At 39.4% G+C, this 21517-nt stretch overlaps 1 non-coding gene across 1 annotated transcript; it reads right to left on the bottom strand.

The window, feature by feature from the left end:
- Positions 1–16642: 16642 nt before the first annotated feature.
- On the bottom strand, positions 16643–16749 carry LOC118482860. Its single transcript, XR_004869039.1, has one exon. It is a non-coding gene; the product is annotated as a small nucleolar RNA R71 (small nucleolar RNA).
- Positions 16750–21517: the final 4768 nt, after the last annotated feature.

The raw sequence follows: 21517 nt of genomic DNA, 5'->3' as shown, positions 1-21517 counted from the left end.
AGCCTCTTCTTGCTTGGGTCCCCATTCAAACTTAACTGCTTTACAGGTTAGCTTAGTCAAAGGTACAGCTATCTTAGAAAAATCCTTAATAAATCGTCTATAGTATCCAGCTAAGCCTAAAAAGCTTCTAATTTCCATAACTTTTTGCGGGACCTTCCAATTGGTGATTGCTTCTATCTTAGAGGGATCTACATGAATACCTTCGTGATTCACCATATGCCATAAAAATTGCACTTCTTGTAGCCAGAATTCACACTTCGAGAATTTGACGTAAAGCTTTTCCTTTCTTAACAAAGTTAAGAGTACATGCAGGTGCGCACAATGTTCTTCCTGACTTTTGGAATAAATAAGTATATCATCGATAAAGACAATTACGAATTTATCCAAGTATGGTTTACAAATCCGATTCATCATGTCCATGAATGCTGCAGGAGCATTTGTTAGTCCGAAGGGCATGACTGTAAACTCATAATGACCATACCTAGTTCTGAAAGCAGTTTTAGGTATGTTTTCTTCTTGTACTTTCAACTGATGATATCCGGAGCGTAAGTCTATCTTAGAAAAATACCTAGCTCCCTGGAGTTGATAAAAAAGATCGTCAATCCTAGGTAATGGGCATCGATTCTTAATTGTAACCTTATTTAATTCCCTATAATCAATACACATTCTGATCGATCCATCTTTCTTTTTCACAAATAACACTGGTGCTCCCCAAGGGGATGAACTAGGTTGTATAAATCCTTTGCTTAGTAATTCATCTAATTGCTTTTTCAATTCTAACATTTCAGTGGGTGCTAGCCGGTAAGGTGCTTTAGCTATTGGGGTAGTTCTAGGAATTAGATGAATCCTAAACTCTACTTCCCTATCGGGTGGTAATCCAGGTAATTCTTCTGGGAATACGTCGGAGTATTCTGAGACTACTGGTATTTCCTTAAGTTCCTTACTTTTTGTGTTAATGATTACTGAAATCATGTACACTACTTCTTGTTTTCTTGAATAACTAGCCAACTTTATTACTGAAATGAATTTCAGTGGCTTTTGAGGTTTATCTCCTGTGATTGAAATTACTTCTCCTGTAGGTGTATGGATTTCTACGGAATTTTTTATCACAGAGAATTCTAGCATGGTTGGCTACTAACCAGTCCATTCCTAATACCACATCGAATTCGGCTAACTTCTTAGGTAACAGGTTTGTGGAAAACTTATGGCCTAAGAGTTCTATCTTTCCTTCTCGCAAAACCTTATCTATGCTAACAGAATTTCCATCTGCCGTTTCGACTGTAAAAATCTGCCTAAGATTGATCAATGGTAAATTAAAAGCTTGGCAGAAGGAAGTATTAATAAAACTTTGGTTTGCACCAGAGTCACATAATACTTTTGCATACACGTTGTGAACTAAGAACGTACCAGCTATCACCTCGGGAATGAGTTCTGCTTCTTGAGTGGTCAGCTGGAATGTTCTAGCATTCTTTTTAGTAGTTGCGTCGGTTGTCTTAACTTTGTTGTCTGTTGGTTTGACCAGTTTGGGACATTCAGTTCTGAAATGCCCAGTTTCTCCACAGTTATAGCAGATCCTAGTCTTTTTCCTACAATCTTCCTCACGATGTCCTATAGCTTTGCAAAAGTTACAGGTTTCATTGCATTTTCCAAAATGTTTCTTTCTGCAATTCCTGCAGAAAGGCGGAGTGGAAGATTGTCCGATTCCCCTCTTCTTGAACCTGTTATTATTACCCATACGAAATCCTTAGGTAATTTTCTGAGCCAATTCCTTTTTCCGGTTTTCTTCTCTTGTACGTACCAGTTCGTCAGTTAGGGTGTTAGCTAGTTCCACCGCATCGTCTATAGTGCGAGGTCTCGCAGCTTTAACGATATTACGGATTTCGCGAATCAATCCCCTAGTATAACGGGAAATAAGCACCGATTCTGGCGAAGCCAGGGTTGGTACCACTCTCGCATACTCGAAGAATGTTGAAGTATATCCTCGACAGTCTATACCCACTATACGATGGCTCAGGAATTTATTTGCCATTTGTTCCTTTTCATACTCGGGACAAAATTTTCTTTCCATTAGCTGCTTAAATTCTTCCCAATTCATGGCATAGGCCATATTTCTTCCTTTGGCCTGAAGTACCGTATTCCACCATTCTAGCGCCCCTTCTTTAAAAAGATGCGAAGCATACATAACCTTGTCTTCTTCAGCACATTTACTTATCATAATTACTGCTTCGGTTTTCTCTAACCAACGCAGTGTCGCAGTCGCCCCTTCATTGCCTGCAAATTCAGCTGGTTTACAAGCAAGAAATTCTTTGTAAGTGCAACCAGGCGTTGCAGCTCTTATTTTCTTAGGAAGTGGGGCTTGTCGTGGATCGTTATCGTGATGAGTGTGGTTGCCGCCTCCATTTATGCTATTACTGCAGTTATCTTCTTGAGTACGTTTACTAGGAATAATTTGTTGAGGTTCAGTAGGTTTCTGAGCAGCAGCCAGGATTGCTGGAATAGCATTGGCTATCCCTTGAGCAACGATATTCTCGATATCTTGCCTGGTCATGAATTGATTTTCCTGATTTTGCTCAGATTGATTCACTTCATTAACTAGTTCATTACCAGCATTTTCCATCTGGTAATTATTATAGGTGTAAATTATTAGTGTCAAAATAAAAATATAACAAACAATTGCACATAAGCACACAAATTTTTACAACACACGTATAGCCAAAATTGTCGATTTCTTGACTTCCATTTTTATAGATTATATTAGGCATCCGTACACACTGTTATTTTACAGAAGTTTTATTTTTAAACTATTTTACAGAGTTTATATTTCTTTATTACTATTGTTATTATACAAACACAGCCTCCCAACCCCAATATTCCTTTGTCAGCTGGCATTTTTAGTAGCGACGTTCCCTCTCGTCGTACTTCCAGGAGATTTGCTCTCCCACCTCCCAGATCCTATTCCCTGCACCTATCAGCTCCTCGCCAAAATGGCGGAGTTCGGCTAAGTTTTCATTACTCATCGGTGGGTTTGGTATAGGTTCTGGGTCGAACTGAGGGAAGAAAGTATAGGGGTTATTAAGAAGGTTTTGAAACTGACAGTCGTTAGTCCACCACTCGTCCATTTCTCCTAAAGGCTGGGTGTGGATTAGAGGGTCTGGAATAGCTGGTTCCAGATTTATTGGAAGTTGGGTTTCAGCAGGATAAGGGTAGAGATTGTTGGTGATAGGTCCAATGATATCACAGCTTGCCAGTAGACGATCTAATTTCTCCTGAAATGGAAATTCATCAGTTTGCTTAGAACTTTCCCCGATTTCTATTCCCGGTTGCCTAGAATTTTCCTCGATTTCTATTTCTGCTGGCCTAGAACTTTCTCTGATCTCGATCCCTTTTCCTTTATCCATAGGATTTTCTATTTTGGGAATTTTCCTAGTTGCTGGTTTCCTCCTGCGTACTTTCCTCCATCCTACATATCTTCTTCTTTTCTTAGGCTTTGATTTCTCCGGAGGTGGAGCTTGAAATTCCATAGGTTCCCCCACATCAGCAATGTAACCAGTAAAGTCGTTGGAAACTTCTATTGGTACAGGATAGAGATTGAGATTCTGAAGGGCTTCAGATAACTCATTCATGTTGTTTAGCATATATGCAAAAGGCACACAAAATGCTAAGTTAAAATTTTATAACAAAATTTTACAAATAAACATTTAAGTTTTATTGCATACCGTGTGATTAATTTAATACAAAGGACAACTGAAAATCAAAACATACTAGGGTTTATTGTAACTTATTTATTTACTGGGTAAACTTTTCTTTGGAGCTTCTGGCTTGTAAGTAATATAGGTACTAATACTGGTTCAGGGTACTGATAGTTTTTAAAGGTTGGTATTTACTGCTACCGTGGCTAACATATAAAGATCTGTCCATTTTTCATCTAATTTGTCTTCCCATGGTGGATTTTTGCCTATTTTCTGGGTTTCCTGATTAAATCTCACTTCCTTTGGTTGTGATTTCTTTCCTTTCTCCTGACTTTCCTAATAATCAAACTTCTTTTACTGGGAGAAAGTGGCTTCTCAAACTGTGCTTTACGGACAAATATTCCTTCTCTAGTATCTATAGAGTGTTTTGAGGATGATGATCCTTTATCTTTTGGTGTATTATCTAATTGACGATAGATGTCCGAAAATCTTTGTTTACCCATACTGTAACTAACAAATAGTCAGTTAATAAAACACATAATCACATAATGGTAATTAGTAAAATTAAATATTTTGCATAATATTTAATTAGCTTAAATCAGTGGCTCTGATACCACCTTTTCCTTTCACGGCCCTAGCCCCGGTTTGACCCGGTCAAGAGCCGCGAACCAGGAACCCCGTGGTATTTAATTTAGGCGACAGCGGAAGTCTTTAATACATGATCTTTTAATAAAAATGCCCGTTTACTTCATTACATAATTTAGGGATAAAACCCTGTAATTTACAATAAAGTGATTTCACTTGGAAATCTTTATTTTACAAAACATGTTTCTTTATTTCTTTATTTTGAGCCACTTCCTTAAGCTTGTAGTGCTTCACCGCACTTTTCCTGGATCACAACAGATCACCTGAAACATGTTTGAAAAAGGTTTTGTCAGCGGGGAAATACTGAGTGAATCATTCTTTTTATCTAAAATGATACTTTTTGTTATAATTTACAGTATTAAGAGCGATTATAATGTTTCTACATGTCAACCATATACCCACGGTATTTGTCACTCGACCACCCATTGGCTATCTCATTGTCCAATGGTGTCTGTGACTATGGTCATATCACCCCTTGGCTACCTCGTTGTCCAATGATGATGGATAACAAGTAATGTATACAAAACCCCACATACCGGCTGTAATGAAGACTACAAAGACTTAATCCCTGTAATTATAACTTTGAAAACAAACATGATTTTGAAAGCAAGTTTGGTAAAAAGAGAATGACTCACATTGCAGATTTATGCGGGCGGAGTTTAGTCTACTGATTAGCCTGTTTAACCTAATTTAAATAACAATGCACACGAACTGGGTTAGTAACTAATACAGCATTTACGACAATTCACGAGATTCAACCCTCACAACAAATGACAAAGTGCGATACTTAAACATCCATCGAATTAACGACGAATGACAAAGTATAAACCCAATTTGAGCAGCACTTAAAAATTCGTTGGATAGTTTCAATCGATCGGACCTTGAATTGTAATAGCGATCGAGTTATTACCTTGTTTATCGCGGCAGCGTTTAGTGATTCGTGTGTGTTTGTAGTAATTAAACGATATCTCAAGGTATAATTGGAATTTGAACATCGAACGAACATCAGAATTCAAGTGCCAACCCCCTCTATTTATATCTGGAAAATGGTTTCCCCCACGTGTCGCGACAGGGACCACTGGTCCTGTCGTGTGTCGCGATGGGTTCACTTCTAGCATAGGGTTGCTTCGTGTGTTTGTAGCCTGGGTGAGTCAGCGAATCAACAAAATTCTCATTCTACAACGAAATGTGAAGATAATCGTCAATTAGGGTTTACCCCCCTTAAGTTTTAGGGGCCCTGATCCTGATTCTGATTGTTCTGAAAATTTTAGGGTTTATGCAGAATTACTTGGGTTTCTCAATTAGGGTTTCCTTATTGGACAATTAACATAATAAGTAATAATATTAGTGAGAGTTGTTACATCGAAGTTGATCGAATAGATCATCGATTCTCGGTAGTGGGTACCGGTTCTTAATCGTAACCTTGTTCAATTCTCGGTAATCAACGCACATACACATCGATCCGTCTTTCTTCTTAACAAACAACACCAGTGCTCCCCATGGTGATGAACTTGGTTGTATAAAACCTTTGTCAAGAAGTTCTTCCATTTGTTTCTTCACTTCCTGCATCTCCGTTGGTGTTAATCGATCTGGTGCTTTGGTAATCGGTGCCGTTCCTGGTATTAGGTGAATCCTAAATTCAACCTCTCTATCAGGCGGTAATCCATGTAACTTTTCTGGAAAGACGTCTGAGAAGTTAGATATTACAGGGATATTTTTTAATTCTTTTCCTTTAGTATTAATGATTACAGAAATCATATATACTATTCCTCCTTTCCTTTCATAACTTGCGGCTTTCATCACAGAGATGAATTTTGTTAATCTGGTTGGCTTATCTCCTTTAATTGTGATCTTTTCACCTCTTGGTGTACTTACTTGTACTGTCTTTTGATCACATAAAATACTGGCATGATTGGCTACCAACCAATCCATTCATAATACAACGTCGAATCCGGCTAGATTTATTGGGTAAAGATTAGCAAAGAAATGATGATTCAGGATTTCTATTCTTGCTCCCTGCAAGATTTCGCTAATCTTAATGGATTCTCTATCGGTCTCTACCAGACAATCTTTTTGAAGTTTGGCTAAGGGTTGGTCAAGAAGTTTGTAGAAAGAAGTATTGATAAAACTTTGGTTTGCACCAGAGTCAAACAATACTTTGGCATATATATTATTAACTAAGAACGTACCGACAATCACATCTGGAATCATCTTGGCTTCCTCAGCTGTCAGAACAAATGCTCTGGCATTTTTCTTAGGTGCCTCAGTTGTTTTAGCTTTGTTAGTTGTGGCTAGAGCTAGTTTCAGACAGTTTGGTCTGATGTGCCCACTCTCTCCACAATTGAAGCATATCCCATTACTAGGTTTCTTCCTACAGTTTTATTCCTTGTGTCCCGACATTTTGCAAAAGTTGCAGTATATAGAGCATCTTCCATAATGCTTTCTTTTCCAATACCTACAGTAGGGTGTAGAGGAAGAACCTGTACCTTTCCCACGGTTGGAATTACCGTAGCGAAATTCCTGGGTAAGCTTTTGAGCTAGGTTCTTTCTCTGGTTTTCCTATTGTGTGCGTACCAAGTCATCTTTCAGGGTATTTGCTAGTTCTACTCCTTCTTCTATGGTTGGTGGTCTAGATGCCTTGACTACATGTCTAATCTCACTAATTAATCCCCAAATATAACGGGAGATTAACACTGGTTCAGGTGAGGCTAAGGTAGGCACTATCCTAGCATATTCGAAGAATATGGTAGTCTAACCTTTGCAGTCTATTCCAATCATTTTAAGATTTAGGAACTTATTGGCGATTTGTTCCTTTTCATTAGGAGGACAGAATTTTCTTTCAACCATTTCCTTAAAGTTGATCCATTCCATATTGTAAACTCTGTCACTTCCCCTAGACTGGAGAATAGTATTCCACCATTCTAAGGCTGCATTTTTGAAAAGATTAGAAGCAAACATAATCTTATCTTCATCTGCACATTTACTTATTTTTATGACTGCTTCTGTCTTTTCTATCTAGCGTAAGGCTGCAATGGCTCCTTCATTGCCTGAGAATTCTATTGGTTTGTAGGCCAAGAATTCTTTATAAGAACAACTGTAAGAAGCGGTTCTTCTTCTTTTAGGAATTAGAGCTTGGATAAAAGGTATGTTATTATTGTTTACACTGTGACTTGGTTCAGTGTGCTGGCGTTTACTTCCATTTGCAGATTTATTATTTTCTGCTTCCTTAACAGTCTTGATAATATAAGGCATAGCATCTATAATTCCTTGTGCTACTATATGTTGGATGGCACTGTTATCTATTTGGTTTCCATTATTCTCATTATTCTGGTTTTCCTGATTTACTTCGTTGTCCATATGAATTGTGAACATTTTATCAGGTATTAATTATCACAGGATAAATTTAATACAAATATTTATACACAATCACGCAAACAATTTGATCAAAAACGTCGATCATTGTGACTTTTACTCTTTCTATTTATATGTGTCTATTACAAACTACAACTGGAAATCAAATATACTAGTAGTTATGCATCAGTATCTATTTTAGTCTATCTATAGATTTTTTTAAATACAAAATTACACATATATCTAAACATTACTCGAAGTGTCATGTATGCAATCATGTATATCGCGCTCGACATGTTTCCACATAAGCTTCTCTCCTATTTGACGAATTCTATCTCCTTCCTCTACTAATTCGTCACCAAATGAGCGAAGTTCTTCCAAATTTTCCTGCCTCATAGGTGGCATGGGTGCTGGTACTGGATCAGGGTGTCGAGGGATAGGTTGTCCATAAGGGTATGGGTTTCTTATTACACTCTGCGTACACCATTTGCTGCTCCAAAAGGGATCTAAAGGGTTAAGGTCAGTGTACTGAGCTATGGGGTTTGGTGGGGGAATTCTGGGAATCTCATAAGGATCTACATCAGGGATTGGAAACGGGTTTTCTTGGTCGGGTTCTAGCATTTGTTGGTTTGGGAATAAAGGTAACAGTGGCGGTTCAGCTATTTGGTTTAGGTTAACGTCTACTGCTGTAGTGGCTAACATATGAAAATCGGCCAGCTATCTATCTAGTTCCTCTTCCCAAGGTGGCCTATTGACTGTCTCCTGAGTCTGTGCATTTGATTCCCTATTAGCTCTGACTATCGCTCTCTGTTGTTGTAATTTCTTCATTTTCTTTCTTCTCTCATGTACTCCCCTATTAAACCAACCTCTCTTTTTAGTAGTGAAGGGTTCCTCAGACTGTGCCTTAAATATAAATATCCCTTCCTCAGTATCGGCTGAGTATCCAGGGGAATTAGGTTGAGATGATGTTCCCTCGTCTTTTGGTGAACTATCTAAGTGACGATAAGCGTCCGAAGTTCCTTGCTCACTCATATTGTAAGCTAACAAATAGTCAAATAACACAAAACACTATTTACACGTAATCACATAAGTTATTTCCTAACACGGAATTTAAGTGTCAGCAGAACACTTCTTTGGCTTAAACCAGTGGCTGTAGCTCTGATACCACTCTATGTCGTATACCACTCTATGTCGTAATCCCCGACCCCTACCCTAGGAGCGGGCGCCGCGAGATCCAGATCAGTGGTGTCGGTGTTTATTAATTTAGCAGCGGAATACATCAGGACCGTAGTTAGGAAATATTTTTATCAGAGTTAAACACCAAATTTTTTTATAATAAGAAGTCATTGGGGTAAAACCCAAGTTCATTTGACAATACATTTATAGGGATAAACCCTAATTATTAAAATAAAAACTCCTTTTTATTTAGGTAACTTTTATAGCCACTTTTCCAAGATTTCAGTGCTGGCGAGTGCATCCCAGTTTAATCAAAACAGTTTTATAACTTCACAGAATTGAGGGCATCCGCAATTACATTTACTTTTATCTATTCAATTACTCATTCAGTACTGTCAATACCTGACTTGTGGGTCATATTACTCATTGGCTAACTTTTTGTCCATTGGTAACGTCTTCCACATTTTGTATACAAAACCCCAACATACCGCCAGTAATTGTAGAATCACAAATACTCAATTACTGTTAAGTGTAATTTAAAACATTTGAGGTTTTGGTAAAACATTTTGACTCACAAAAATATTTACAAAAAGATAATGTACTCACATTGTAGATTTAGGTGATACTATTATAGCTTCCTGGTGATTCTCCTGGTTATTATCTATTAAAATTAAACAATGCACATGTGTTAGTAAAATAACCCAAGTCACATTAACCTTACAACTCGAGACAGAATTCCAATGACTGAGTCAGGCAGAGCCTTGACATGCATTACGGAATCCTAAATCAATCGGGTGTAACACTAGACAGAACTCCAACGACTGAGTCAGGCAGAGCCTTGACATGCGTTACGGAGCCCTAGATCGATCGTGTAGGGTAATAGCAGGGTTTTAATTCATACAACGGGGCTAAGGTAATTTAATCCTAGCAAGTCATAAGAGTGTTCGTACACAAGGTTAAGAATGAAGGATTGGAATTTAATTTAGAAAAGCCCTAGCTTCCATTTGTTCACACTTCACAAGTCACAAGTTCATCACATGGAAGATGATGACTTGTGCTTGTTTTCATCATTCAATTAACATATATGAACAGAAATAAAATGGGTGTTTGAACCCCAAAACTTTGATGGAAATCACCCTAACACAAGCCCACAACTATAGACTAAGTTGTGAGCTTGGTGGGAACAAGATTCTACCAAGTTTTCTATCAAAACATGAACATATGAAAAGATAAAAACAAGCAGAAAGTTTAGTGCACTTTGAACCTCAAAAATGGTGAGGTTACACCTTAGTTTTCCCAAGCAAACTTGCGAAAACCTTTCTAGTGGTTATCAAAGTGTTTTTAAAAAAAAAAAAAAGAAATGAGAAGAAAATAGAAGAAGAGGTGAGTTAAAACTCACTTTTAATGGCTGGAACTTTCTGTTCAATGTTGCTGAAACTCAGCTGAGTTTAGTGATGTTTTGAGCGTGTTTGAGTATTGTAAAAGTGGTAAAACGGCTGGAACAAGGGGGTATTTATACTTGGGGAATTAGGGTTAAGGTGGTTGAGCTTTAATTAGGAGTAGTTGGGGGTTAATTAAACAGAAAAAGAAATTAAATGGGGCTGAAGTTCCGATCGTACATTCTGGACAACCTTTATATTTTTTTGACAAGTTAAGACATATATTTGTAGATTATGTTATGTAAATATGATGTATCAATGTTTATTTAACATAGAACAAGGTTTAACACATATAATAAACATGAAATCAAGTGCTAAAATAAGGATGTAACCATGATTTTTATGTTGTAAGAAATAAGTGAAGTATTGAAAGGTTTAAACAAGTATACGTAACATAAAATGATGTGTTAAATAATTATAAGTCTCGTATTCGAATAACCAAGTGTTTCCGAAAATCGACTTTAAAATCCTTTATCAGTCCTGTTGATGATATCGTACGGAATGTTTAAGAATCACGAATACACGATCATTGTTTACGAGTTAAACTTATGTTTATGAGAATTATGCATCATGTACCAAACGAATGTATGTATCAATGTTTAAACACGTAACAACAATGTATATTCCACATACAAGATCATTTTTATTACGATCAAAGTCTCGGATTTACAACAATTCGAAATGAGATATGATTACAAAGGAAACGAGTTTCCGAAAATAGAATTACGATACAATCCTTCTAAAAACGGAAAGTTACGAAAAGCGAGGTGTTACATGGTCCTTTCACGCCCCGTCCCACTCCTCCTTTCTTGTACCACGCCACTTTTGTGACGGGTGCTGACGTGGCTTAGGGAGGAAGGGCCACTTGCCCTTTCTACCCTAACATCTTCCAATCCCGTCCCATCACGTTACCCAGTCTATCCACCACCCTAAACTCCCTAATTTGGCAGCACTACTACCCTAAATTATCCTCTTTGTTTTCTTTTTCTATTAGAAATAAATTAACACATAAATAAGTAAATATAAATAACTTATAGTTAACTAATACATTCCTAAAATTTTAAATTAATACTATAAATAACTAAACACATAAATTCTTAACTTATAGTTAACTAATACATTCCTAAAATTTTAAATTAATACATTCCTAAAAATATTAACACGTAAATAATTAATACACATAAAGTATTGTTGTTGAAAAATAATTTCTCCTTAAATCCTCGTGTTTAAATGTTTAATTCCACCATCAAAAATCCATAAACCCCCAAAATCATTAACCCTCATTAGCAAGTACCCTCCCTAACCCCTAGCCGTTGATCCAATGGTTGTGTAACCCAAACAGGTAGAGAGTACCCATTTGTAAAAGTTGAAGTGGCACGCCCACATGTACTATTGTTTTTGGTAGCTTTTACATGTTATCGTTTGTCTGTGTGTTCATATAATGTCTAATCTATTCCTAGTATACGGCTATTAATATTTAACTAGGTTTTCTTAAGTTGCACGATGTGGCAAAACGAAACAAATGATAATGTAAAATAAATATTGTTTTAAAATGAAGGTTGTTGTTTACAAAACCAAATCGTCATAATCGGTTCAGTTATTAACGGACGTAAGTTATTAAAAATATATGAAATTAAATGATAAAGAAAATATGATTTAAGAAAAAGGAAAAAGGATGAGTTAAAAATTATAAAATAAATTATTAAAATACATTTACTATTCATGACCCTTCAACAAAGGGATTGGTAAAATTTGAAGGAAAAAAAGTAGAGAAAAATGAAAGTTCTCGAATGGTAAAACAAAAAATAAAACAAATATATAAAGACAGGAAAAGGTTGGAAAAAGAAAACTAAAAACAAAACATAAAATATATAAAGATAAGAAAAGGTTGGAAAAACAAAACTAAAAGACCTGGTTAAACAGTGTAGTAAAAAACAGAGATAAAAAAAGAAGATTAAAAAAACTTAATATAATTTGGGTAAAAAAAATAACTCCAATCATTTAATGGCATGTGGCAATGATGCATTATTCATGCCCCTTCACAATTAATGTATACAACGCAGGAAATCAGAGAGTGCTAAAATAAAGTATTGATAAGTTATTATATATATATATATATATATATATATATTAACTAGGAAACAACCCCGCCGCGTTGCGGCGAGTTTGGTAGCAATTGCCGTTAAATTGTGACGTAATGTGCATAGGGCGCATTTATTTTAAAGATCACCACCACAACTAAGAAACACCGGCACCAAAAAATCGACAAACGTTTTGAAAAAAAATGTAAGAAAAATGAGCCTCGGATCAGTAAGTGTATGAAAACAAAGACAATTAAAACTGCCATGGCTGCATACTTCTCGGCAGAATTCAAAATATCCATTCAACTTCCGCCTGAAAATGGCCACGTTTTTCTTCCCATTGAACCTTCACGATAGGAATTCGACTGTGCCTTAATTGCTTGAGTCCTCGGTCCATGATCTCGATAGTTTTCTCCACGAAGTGCAAAGTCTCATTGATTTGAAGATCTTTGAGTGGAACTTGAAGCCCTTCTTTAGCTAGACATTTCTTCAAGTTTGAGACGTGGAAGGTAGGATGAACGTTGTTGAGCTCTTGAGGTTGGTCCAGTCGATACGCTACCTTGCCAATCCTTTCGAGAATCTTGAAAGGAACTACGTAGTGAGGCGCGAGTTTCCCTTTCTTACCAAAACGAACTACGCCCTTCCAAGGGGATACCTTGAGAAGTACAAAGTCACCTCTTCGAATTCCAAAGGTTTGCGACGTAGTGAGGCGCGAGTTTCCCTTTCAGCAAGTTGTCTCGAACATGTAGAATCTTGTCCGTTGTCTCTTGTATAAGCTCGGGACCGGTGATTTGAGCTTCTCCGATCTCGTGCCAACAAATAGGCGAACGACACTTACGGCCATACAATGCTTCGAAAGGTGCCATTTGAATACCCGCGTGATAAATGTTGTTGTATGAGAATTCGATCAAAGGCAAGTGCATATCCCAGTTGCCACCAAAATCGATTACGCATGACGAAGCGTATCCTCTAGAGTTTGGATAGTACGCTCGGTTTGACCGTCAGACTGAGGACCCATAGCGGATTGAAATGTTTTCCAAAGACGAGATGTAAAACGACCATCGCAGTCAGAAATGATGTCAATGGGGATACCATGATGACAAATGATTTCATTCGTGTAGATACGAGCCAATTTCTCGACTTTGTAATCTTCATGAATGGAGAGAAAGTGAGCGGATTTGGTCAATCGGTCAATGATCACCCAAATACTGTCATGACCTGAAGAAGTACGAGGAAGCTTAGTAACAAAGTCCATCGCAATACTCTCCCATTTCCAGACAGGAATTTCTGGTTGTTCGAGCAAGCCAGAGGGACGTTGGTGTTCAGCTTTAACCTTGGAACAAGTGAGACATTTCGAAATGAAGGTGGCGATATCTTTCTTCATTCCAGGCCACCAATAGGACGTATGCATATGGTGGTACATCTTATCAGCACCAGGGTGAATAGAATACCTCGATTTGTGTGCTTCCTTCACCAGAAAATCTCGAAGGTTATCACGATTAGGAATCCAGATGCTATTGAGATGATATAAAATACCATCGGATTTGGACACAAGACTCTCTTCAGCACCACATTACATCTCGTTGTAGAGGTTACCCTAGTTAACGGATGCATATTGAGCTTCACGAATGCGGTGTTGAAGATCGTTGACGAGATGGAAACAACGAATACCCTTGACATGAGTTTTACGACTAAGTGCGTTGGCGATGTGATACGCGCAAAATGCAACATATAAATTATATCAATTGTGGCATAAAACTAACCCCTTTTAGTACTATTGTTGGAAAAAGTGTGCTTTTGTCTTCCTTTTGTATTTTCAGGATTAAATGAGCTCAAATTAACAAAAGAAGCAAAAAGACAACAAAATCTAACATAAGTACAAGAAAAGGGACAAAAGTGGATTGCCCGACCCCTCGACAGCATCCTCCCAAGCAAAACAAAGAAGATAGAAGACTGAACACGCCCCGTGCTATGCGAGCACGGGGCCGTGCCCAAGAAGCAGCAGAAAAGACAAACCTATAGAAGCTTCTATTACTCACCATGGGGCCGTGCCCAGCAGACACGGGGGCGTGGTCAGAGTACTGCAGGGACATTTATTGTAATTGCGAATTACAATTAATGAAGAGAGAGAGTGTCAGATGGACACGGGGCCGTGCCCAGCGGGCACGGGGCCATGCCCAGGCTTCTGTTCAGCCTATAAATAGGAGTGCTTGGAGCCATTTCAACTCATCCCTTAGCACACCACCTCTCTCACACTTCACCTACCACCCACCACCATCACAACACCATCATCCACCACCATCATCCATTGTCCATCATAGAGTGTGTGAGTCGTCTCGGGATCCAAGATTGATCGTAAGAGTTCTTGACAATCAGAGGCCATGTTTGCCTAAGTCTCTTACATCACTTGGTGAAGACAAGTGTCTAGTGTAATACTTTTTATTTTTAATCTTTTGCACTTTTTATTTGGTTTTGTATTAATGACTTTAATAACTAGTTTCTTATGTTGAAGGTGATTCTTCCTTATCGTTTGTCCGTGGTGTCTTGACATTATTTTACTGTCTATATAAAATAAAAGATTTTCACCATTCATATCTCCACGGTCTATATGGAGGTATGTTGGCTACCTGGTCGGGGGTTAAGGGAACGGTTTGGTAAGAGTCTTGCCCTTGTTCAGTGTTTAGAGGTCCTGCAAGGGACCTGGGTCAAATTTAGTAGGATCTCCTTCAATACCCAAAGGTATTGGATGGCGGGGATCCAAACTCTTTGACCCCCTCATAAGTTAAACTACTATTAATACTTTAACCCGGCTAGTTAGGACTGTATCCCTGCTGACTCAGACTACTTAGTCGAGGGTAACGTCACCTTCAAAAGAGGGGCCTACCATAATTTGCATTAATAACTTAATTAATTATCTTTCAATAATCCGACCCTTTAGGATTGTATCCTTGCTGACTCAAACTACTGGGTTGAGGGTAACGCCACCTTCAAAAGAGGGGCCTACTACAATAACTAAGATAATCTCTTAAACAAGTGCAAAAGTGCGAAAATAATCAAAGGTTACACTATACACGAGTCGGATCCAAGTGATTCATCTTGTCTATCTGTTTTTATTTTTATTTTTCAGCATTTAGTTAGTTTTATTTTCTTAGTTTTAAAATCTTTTCTAACATTTTGATTTGATTAGACGTTGAGGATAAACCGGTACTAAAAGCTCTTGTGTCCTTGGACGACCTCGGTATCTTACCAACACTATACTACGTCCACAATGGGTGCACTTGCCCATATGTGTGTTTAGTGTTAGTAAATATCGTGTTTTATAAATTTAAAACTTGGCTAAAGAGTGTAAAAAGGGCTTAAAATATATACCTAAAACATATACACACTAGCACGCATCAAATTTTTGGCGCCGTTGCCGGGGACACAAGGATTTTAAGAAAGTTAGGAATCAACGGCCTAATTATTTTTTTATTATTTTTTTAGGATTTTTCTAGTTTTTCAGCTTCTGCACAGCTCAGCACGGGCCGTGCCTGGTCGGACACGGGCCGTGCCCAGCAGTGTTACTGGCAGTTTTTAGTTTTCCGAGTTACCGAAGGCTGACCACGGGGCCGTGTCCAACTCTCCAGTAACAGGGATCCGGAAAACAATCACTGTAACTCCGACCACGGGCCGTGTTCACTAAGCACGGGGCCGTGGTGAACCTTCTGACCAACATTATTTTCTGTTTTTGTTGCAGGACTTGGAACCAGACGCCACCTCTACGTAGTGTATGAGCTCCAGTTCTAATAAAGACATAAAAGAACCTCTAGAAGAACCCGAACGCTTTCTCAGAAAAAGACTAAAAGCTAAAAACCAAGAGAAGGTTTCGGGGAACCCACTTCCAATGGCGGACCAACGTACCCTCGTGGATTATCTACGACCCACCGTAGGTAATCTCGGCGCCGCTATCAATGCACCGAATGTTGAAGCCAATAACTTCGAACTTCGGCCGCATTTGATACAGATGCTTCAAAACTCTGCAACCTTCCATGGGCTTGCGGACGAGGATCCCCATCTACATATTACTAATTTCTTAGAAATATGTGATACCTTTCGGATCAATGGAGCATCAAATGACGCCATCCGCCTCCGAATGTTTCCTTTTTCACTAAAAGACCGAGCAAAGGCTTGGCTTAACGCCCTCCCAGCTGGATCGATAAACACCTGGGATGAACCAACCCAAAAATTTCTATATAAGTATTTCCCTCCCGCTAAAACGGCTAAATTAATGACTGAAATTAATACCTATTCACAAGAGGACGGGGAATCCTTATATGAAACTTGGGAAAGGTTCAAGGAGCTATTGAGAAAGTGTCCTCATCACGGTCTTGCGATATGGCAACAAGTATCCACTTTCTATAATGGGTTGTTGCCACACACAAGACAGACACTTAACTCTAGCTCTGGGGGATTTTTAGGTAATCACCGCCCGCATGAAATATATAATCAAATTGAGGAAATTGCTCAAACCAATTTCCAGTGGCACACTCCCCGAGGCAATAAATCTATTGCCCCGGGCGCCCATAAGGTTGATGAAAGCACCTCTTTACAAGCCCAAATCGAGGCCCTTTCTTCTAAAATTTAAAAGTTATAGATGACAAAAACAGTCTCGGTTATGGCTTGTGAAGGGTGTGGTGGGCCACATGAAAATTGGAGTTGTATGAAAGAAACAGATGATCAAACAGAATCGGTAAACTACATTGATAATAGACCTAGGCCGTCGGGTCCCCCAACGGGCACCTACAACCAAGGATGGCGAAACCACCCTAACCTTGGTTGGAGAGAACCCGTCAATAGTAGTAACCAACAAAATCAACGAACAAACTTTCAACAACCAAGAAATGAGTCACAAAATTTCCCTCAACAACAAGGTGGACGAGAAAGGCTTGAAGATACTATATCTCGCCTTATCTCCGACACTGGAAAGAAAAACTCGGATAGGTTTCTACAATTAGAATCAAATTTTAGAAATCAACAAGCTAGTATACAAAACATCGAAAAACAAATAAATCAACAAGCCCAAAATTTCTCCAAGAGACCGCAAGGCGCGTTACCAAGTAATACCGAAACAAACCCAAAGGCACAAGTTCATCTCATCACCTTACGGAACCGTACCGTGGGTCCCGCGGAAGGGCCACCACCTACTGAGAAAATCACATCACCGGCCCATCAAGAGAAGGTTACTCGTCCACCATCAGAGCCCACCAAGGCTCCTACGGTTCCTTACCCCGGTAGGTTAATCCGTCAAAAGACCAATGAGCAATTCGCAAAATTCGAAAGTCTACTAAAACAATTGCATGTCAACATTCCTTTCATTGACGTCCTAACCCAAATGCCTAAATACTCTAAGTTTATGAGGGACTTCCTCACTCATAAAAGGAAAATTGAAACATTGCAATTAGTTAAATTAGGCGAAGAATGCTCCGCCCTCATACTCAACAAACTCCCCCAAAAGAAAATTGATCCCGGAAGCTTCACAATTCCTTGCTCGATCGGGGACTCCCCCGTTCGTAATGCACTAGCCGACCTTGGGGCTAGCATTAACCTCATGCCCGCATCAATGTTCAAAAGACTCGGCCTAGGAAAAACGAGTCCTACCAAAATGAGTATACAACTTGCTGATCGATCCGTCAAATTCCCGCAAGGTGTCATTGAAAATCTCCTAGTCAAGGTCGACAATTTCGTCTACCCGGCCGACTTTGTCATACTTGATATGGAAGAAGACACCGAAGTCCCCCTCATACTAGGGAGACCATTTCTCGCCACCGCACAAGCAGTGGTGGACATGAATGACGGAACACTCACTTTAAAATATGGGGATAATGAAGTAAAGTTCGGGGTTGGGAAGAGAATAGAGGACGATGACCCGATCAATTACATGAAGGTTATTGATTCGAGTTTGGATGATGCACTCCGACGGTGCAACATGGGATGCAAAAAATCCCGCTCGGAAAATGAAGAAACACTAGATAAATGGTCGGAACCGAGATATCTAGGGGGTTTGAATCCGCATAAAAAGGTCAGTTCCCACTCGATTGATTTAGATCTTAACAGACCTTCTTCTCCGGTAATTCTGCAAAAAAGAACACCGTTAGCCTCGCCAAGGGGAGACGAGGGTTCTCTCCTTGACCCGACTCCGGTGTGAGAATAAGTATTGGGAATGAAGAAGAAGATGTATTTGAGAAGTGTGTGTAACTTGAATTTCATACCTGAATAGTTCTCTTATTTATAACCGGGAATCTTTGGGCGGGAAAACCCGTTAGTGAAAAGAAAACGGAAAATGCTAACCCCGTAAGCGGTTATGTTTCCTTCCGTTAACACTCTTGATCCGACGTGATAGCACACGGATCGTGGTTTTGATCGAAGGATAGGGATCAGCCACGTGTAAAGTGGCTAAGTGGAGATTACCCTTCATTTGCATGCATTCGTTGTGATTTTAAGGACGACTGATGTAGTGACACGTGTCCAGACGGTTGTAACCGTCTTGGTGGTGCACGATTGTATTATTTCTAGAAGATTACTGCTGTAATCTGGTGTGACACCTTATCGTGTGGAAGCAGGTGAATAAATTCCAAGTCTGGGCAAATAATATCCAAGTCTGGATATTAAGCGGAAATATCTAATTCTGGATTCTTGTCCTTTGCTTTGTGTAGGACCGGCGCAAGGTTTTATGATTCCCTTTGGGCGCAAGTTTTGACTGTTGTGGGCTTTTTAAACCTTTCTTTTGTGAGACCAGTGCGCGGCCGCGCAAGGTGCCAAGCTGAAAATTAAGGTTGTGGTATGGTCCTGAGCACTTATTATGAGGTTTTTTGGGACCTTACCCCTTCAAGTCCCCCCAGTCTAGTGTTGTACTTATGCAAATAAGTGGAGTACTGGACTTGTAAGAGAAAAATGCTTTTTGGGCGCGAAAAAATAAGGAATCTTCTATGGGAATATTTAATTTTGTTTTGAAGGTTTTGAAAATCTTTGACTTTAGTGGATAGTATAGTCAGGATTGTGTGACAGGCTGTCACTGTCAGGTACGTTTTACTATCCGTGTTTTTCACGCGCGCGTGCAAATGCGTGTGTATTTTTTCTGCTGTTTGGGGACCTGTGATATCCGGAAAAGTCGCTGTGACGGTTACCGATGTTATTTATTGCGATAAGTATATAACGTTTGAGTAACCTCTTCGTGCAATCATTGTTTTATTGAAAACTTTTCCCCTTCCTTTCTTCTTTAATTGTTTGAGAAAGAGGTTGTCAATCTTTCTTCTTCTTCTTCTTCTTATGTCAACTGGAGAATATCACGAAGATTTATCGGAGGAAATGTCTACTGAACTTCCACCGCTGAAATGGCCTAGGGCAACTTTTGATAGCCTGGTTCAGAACTTTAGGTTCCCGGAGACCTGGGGTGCCCGATACCCTGAGGAAGGTCAGACGGCAGCAGATGCTCCGGCTGGGTATATTACTCTGTTTTGGGATTTCTTTTGTGAAGGCAACTTTCGCTTGCCTGCAACAAAGTTTTTCCTTGAAATTCTTGGTTTTTACAACATTCATCTCTCTCAACTGCATCCTATTGGTATGGTTAGGGTCCGTCATTTTGAGTTTGTGTGTCGGACCATGCATATCGAGCCGACCGTTCCCCAATTTAGGGTTTTTCATCAAATGCATTGTACCCAGGGGTTTTATTCCTTTGTTCAGAGGGCATCTACGAAGAAAATTTTGCAGCATCCTCTGAAATCTTTCCATGATTGGAAACAAAAATTTTTCTTTATCAGAACCGGAGTGATTCCGGTGAGGATGGTTTCGAGGGGAAAGGAAGATGTTCCCGTGGAAACGCTTCGGACCCCTTCTGACAAAAATTGGTACCAAGATCTGAAGGAAATTCCTAACATTGTTCTGCCTGAGAAAGCCCTCGTCGGGGCTAGTATGAGTTTAAACTGGAAGATGGACCGGGACGACAAGCCGGTGTACACGGAGGGAGGTCATGGTATGATTTGGTTTTCTCTTCCCCCCCCCCCCCCGTTTTCTCTCTTTTTTTTATTTTTTTTACATGTTTCCCTTCTCTTTCAGTTGTTTCGTTGTATGTTGTTCCATATAAGAGAGAAGGGGGAAAAATGGGTACCATTAAGAAAAAGCCTGACGAAGAGCTTTGGTATCATCGTATTGTGAGGAATTTTGCTCTTCCGCGGGATGCGGATTTGTCTAAACAGCCTGCTGCTGGTGTAGGTAAGATTGTGCATACTGTTTGTTGTCTTTCTTACTATTGCGCCTTTGAGTGAATTGTTCTTTGCGCTTTATAGGTGAGTTATCGAATTTGGGCATAGGCCCTGAGAAGAAAAAACGCGCAACGACTAGTAATGTCGCGCCGAAGAAGAGTGATGCTGAGAAGCCTCAATCTTCTAAAGCTAAAAATGTTGGAGAGAAGAAAGGTATGCGCCATTCTTCTGACAACTGGTGTGATTATGTGGTGGTTTCTGATACTTTGGAGGGTCTTGCGCCTGCAGTTACTATTAGGCGACCGAAACCAGAACCGAAGGATTCTGCTGACATTCCTCCATCCAACCCAGAGGATCCAATTGATTTGGAGTCCAGTCCTGAGCATTTGGTGCAAAGAGGAGCAAACAAAAGGAAACAAACTGATGCTGATGCAGAGGGTCAACCTCCTAAAAAAGTTCAGAGGAAGAAAATTACTAGAAGGGGAAACCTTGATGCCTTTGTTACAGAATCTGTTCCTGGTAAGTGGCGTCTTTCCTTATTTTTCCTTATGCGGATTAGATCCTTACAGATTTTTTTATTTTTTCAGAGGTTACTGTTACTCCTATTTCCACAGAACCGCAATCTGTGGAGAATGAAGAACTTCCCTCCACTCCTCCGCATGCTTCTGTAGTTGACCAGCTAAAACCTACAGGGGTTGCAGACGATGGTGTGGAGGAGACTGTTGAAGCTGAGAAGCCTACTGGTAGTGGTCCAAGTGTGGCGAATGATGCTGATAATCCCCCGACCCCTGAGGCTGCTCAAGATTTGGGGAAAGGAACAACTGAGAAAACTTCTCCTAAACCTTTTGATACTACGCCAGAGCCTGTTGAGAAGGTGATAGTTGAGGAAGAAGATTTGT

Source organism: Helianthus annuus, chromosome 1, assembly GCF_002127325.2.
Source record: "Helianthus annuus cultivar XRQ/B chromosome 1, HanXRQr2.0-SUNRISE, whole genome shotgun sequence".
Taxonomy (NCBI): domain Eukaryota; kingdom Viridiplantae; phylum Streptophyta; class Magnoliopsida; order Asterales; family Asteraceae; genus Helianthus; species Helianthus annuus.
The sequence above is the reverse complement of the archived record's forward strand: the minus strand, read 5'-3'. Positions and strand labels throughout refer to the sequence as shown.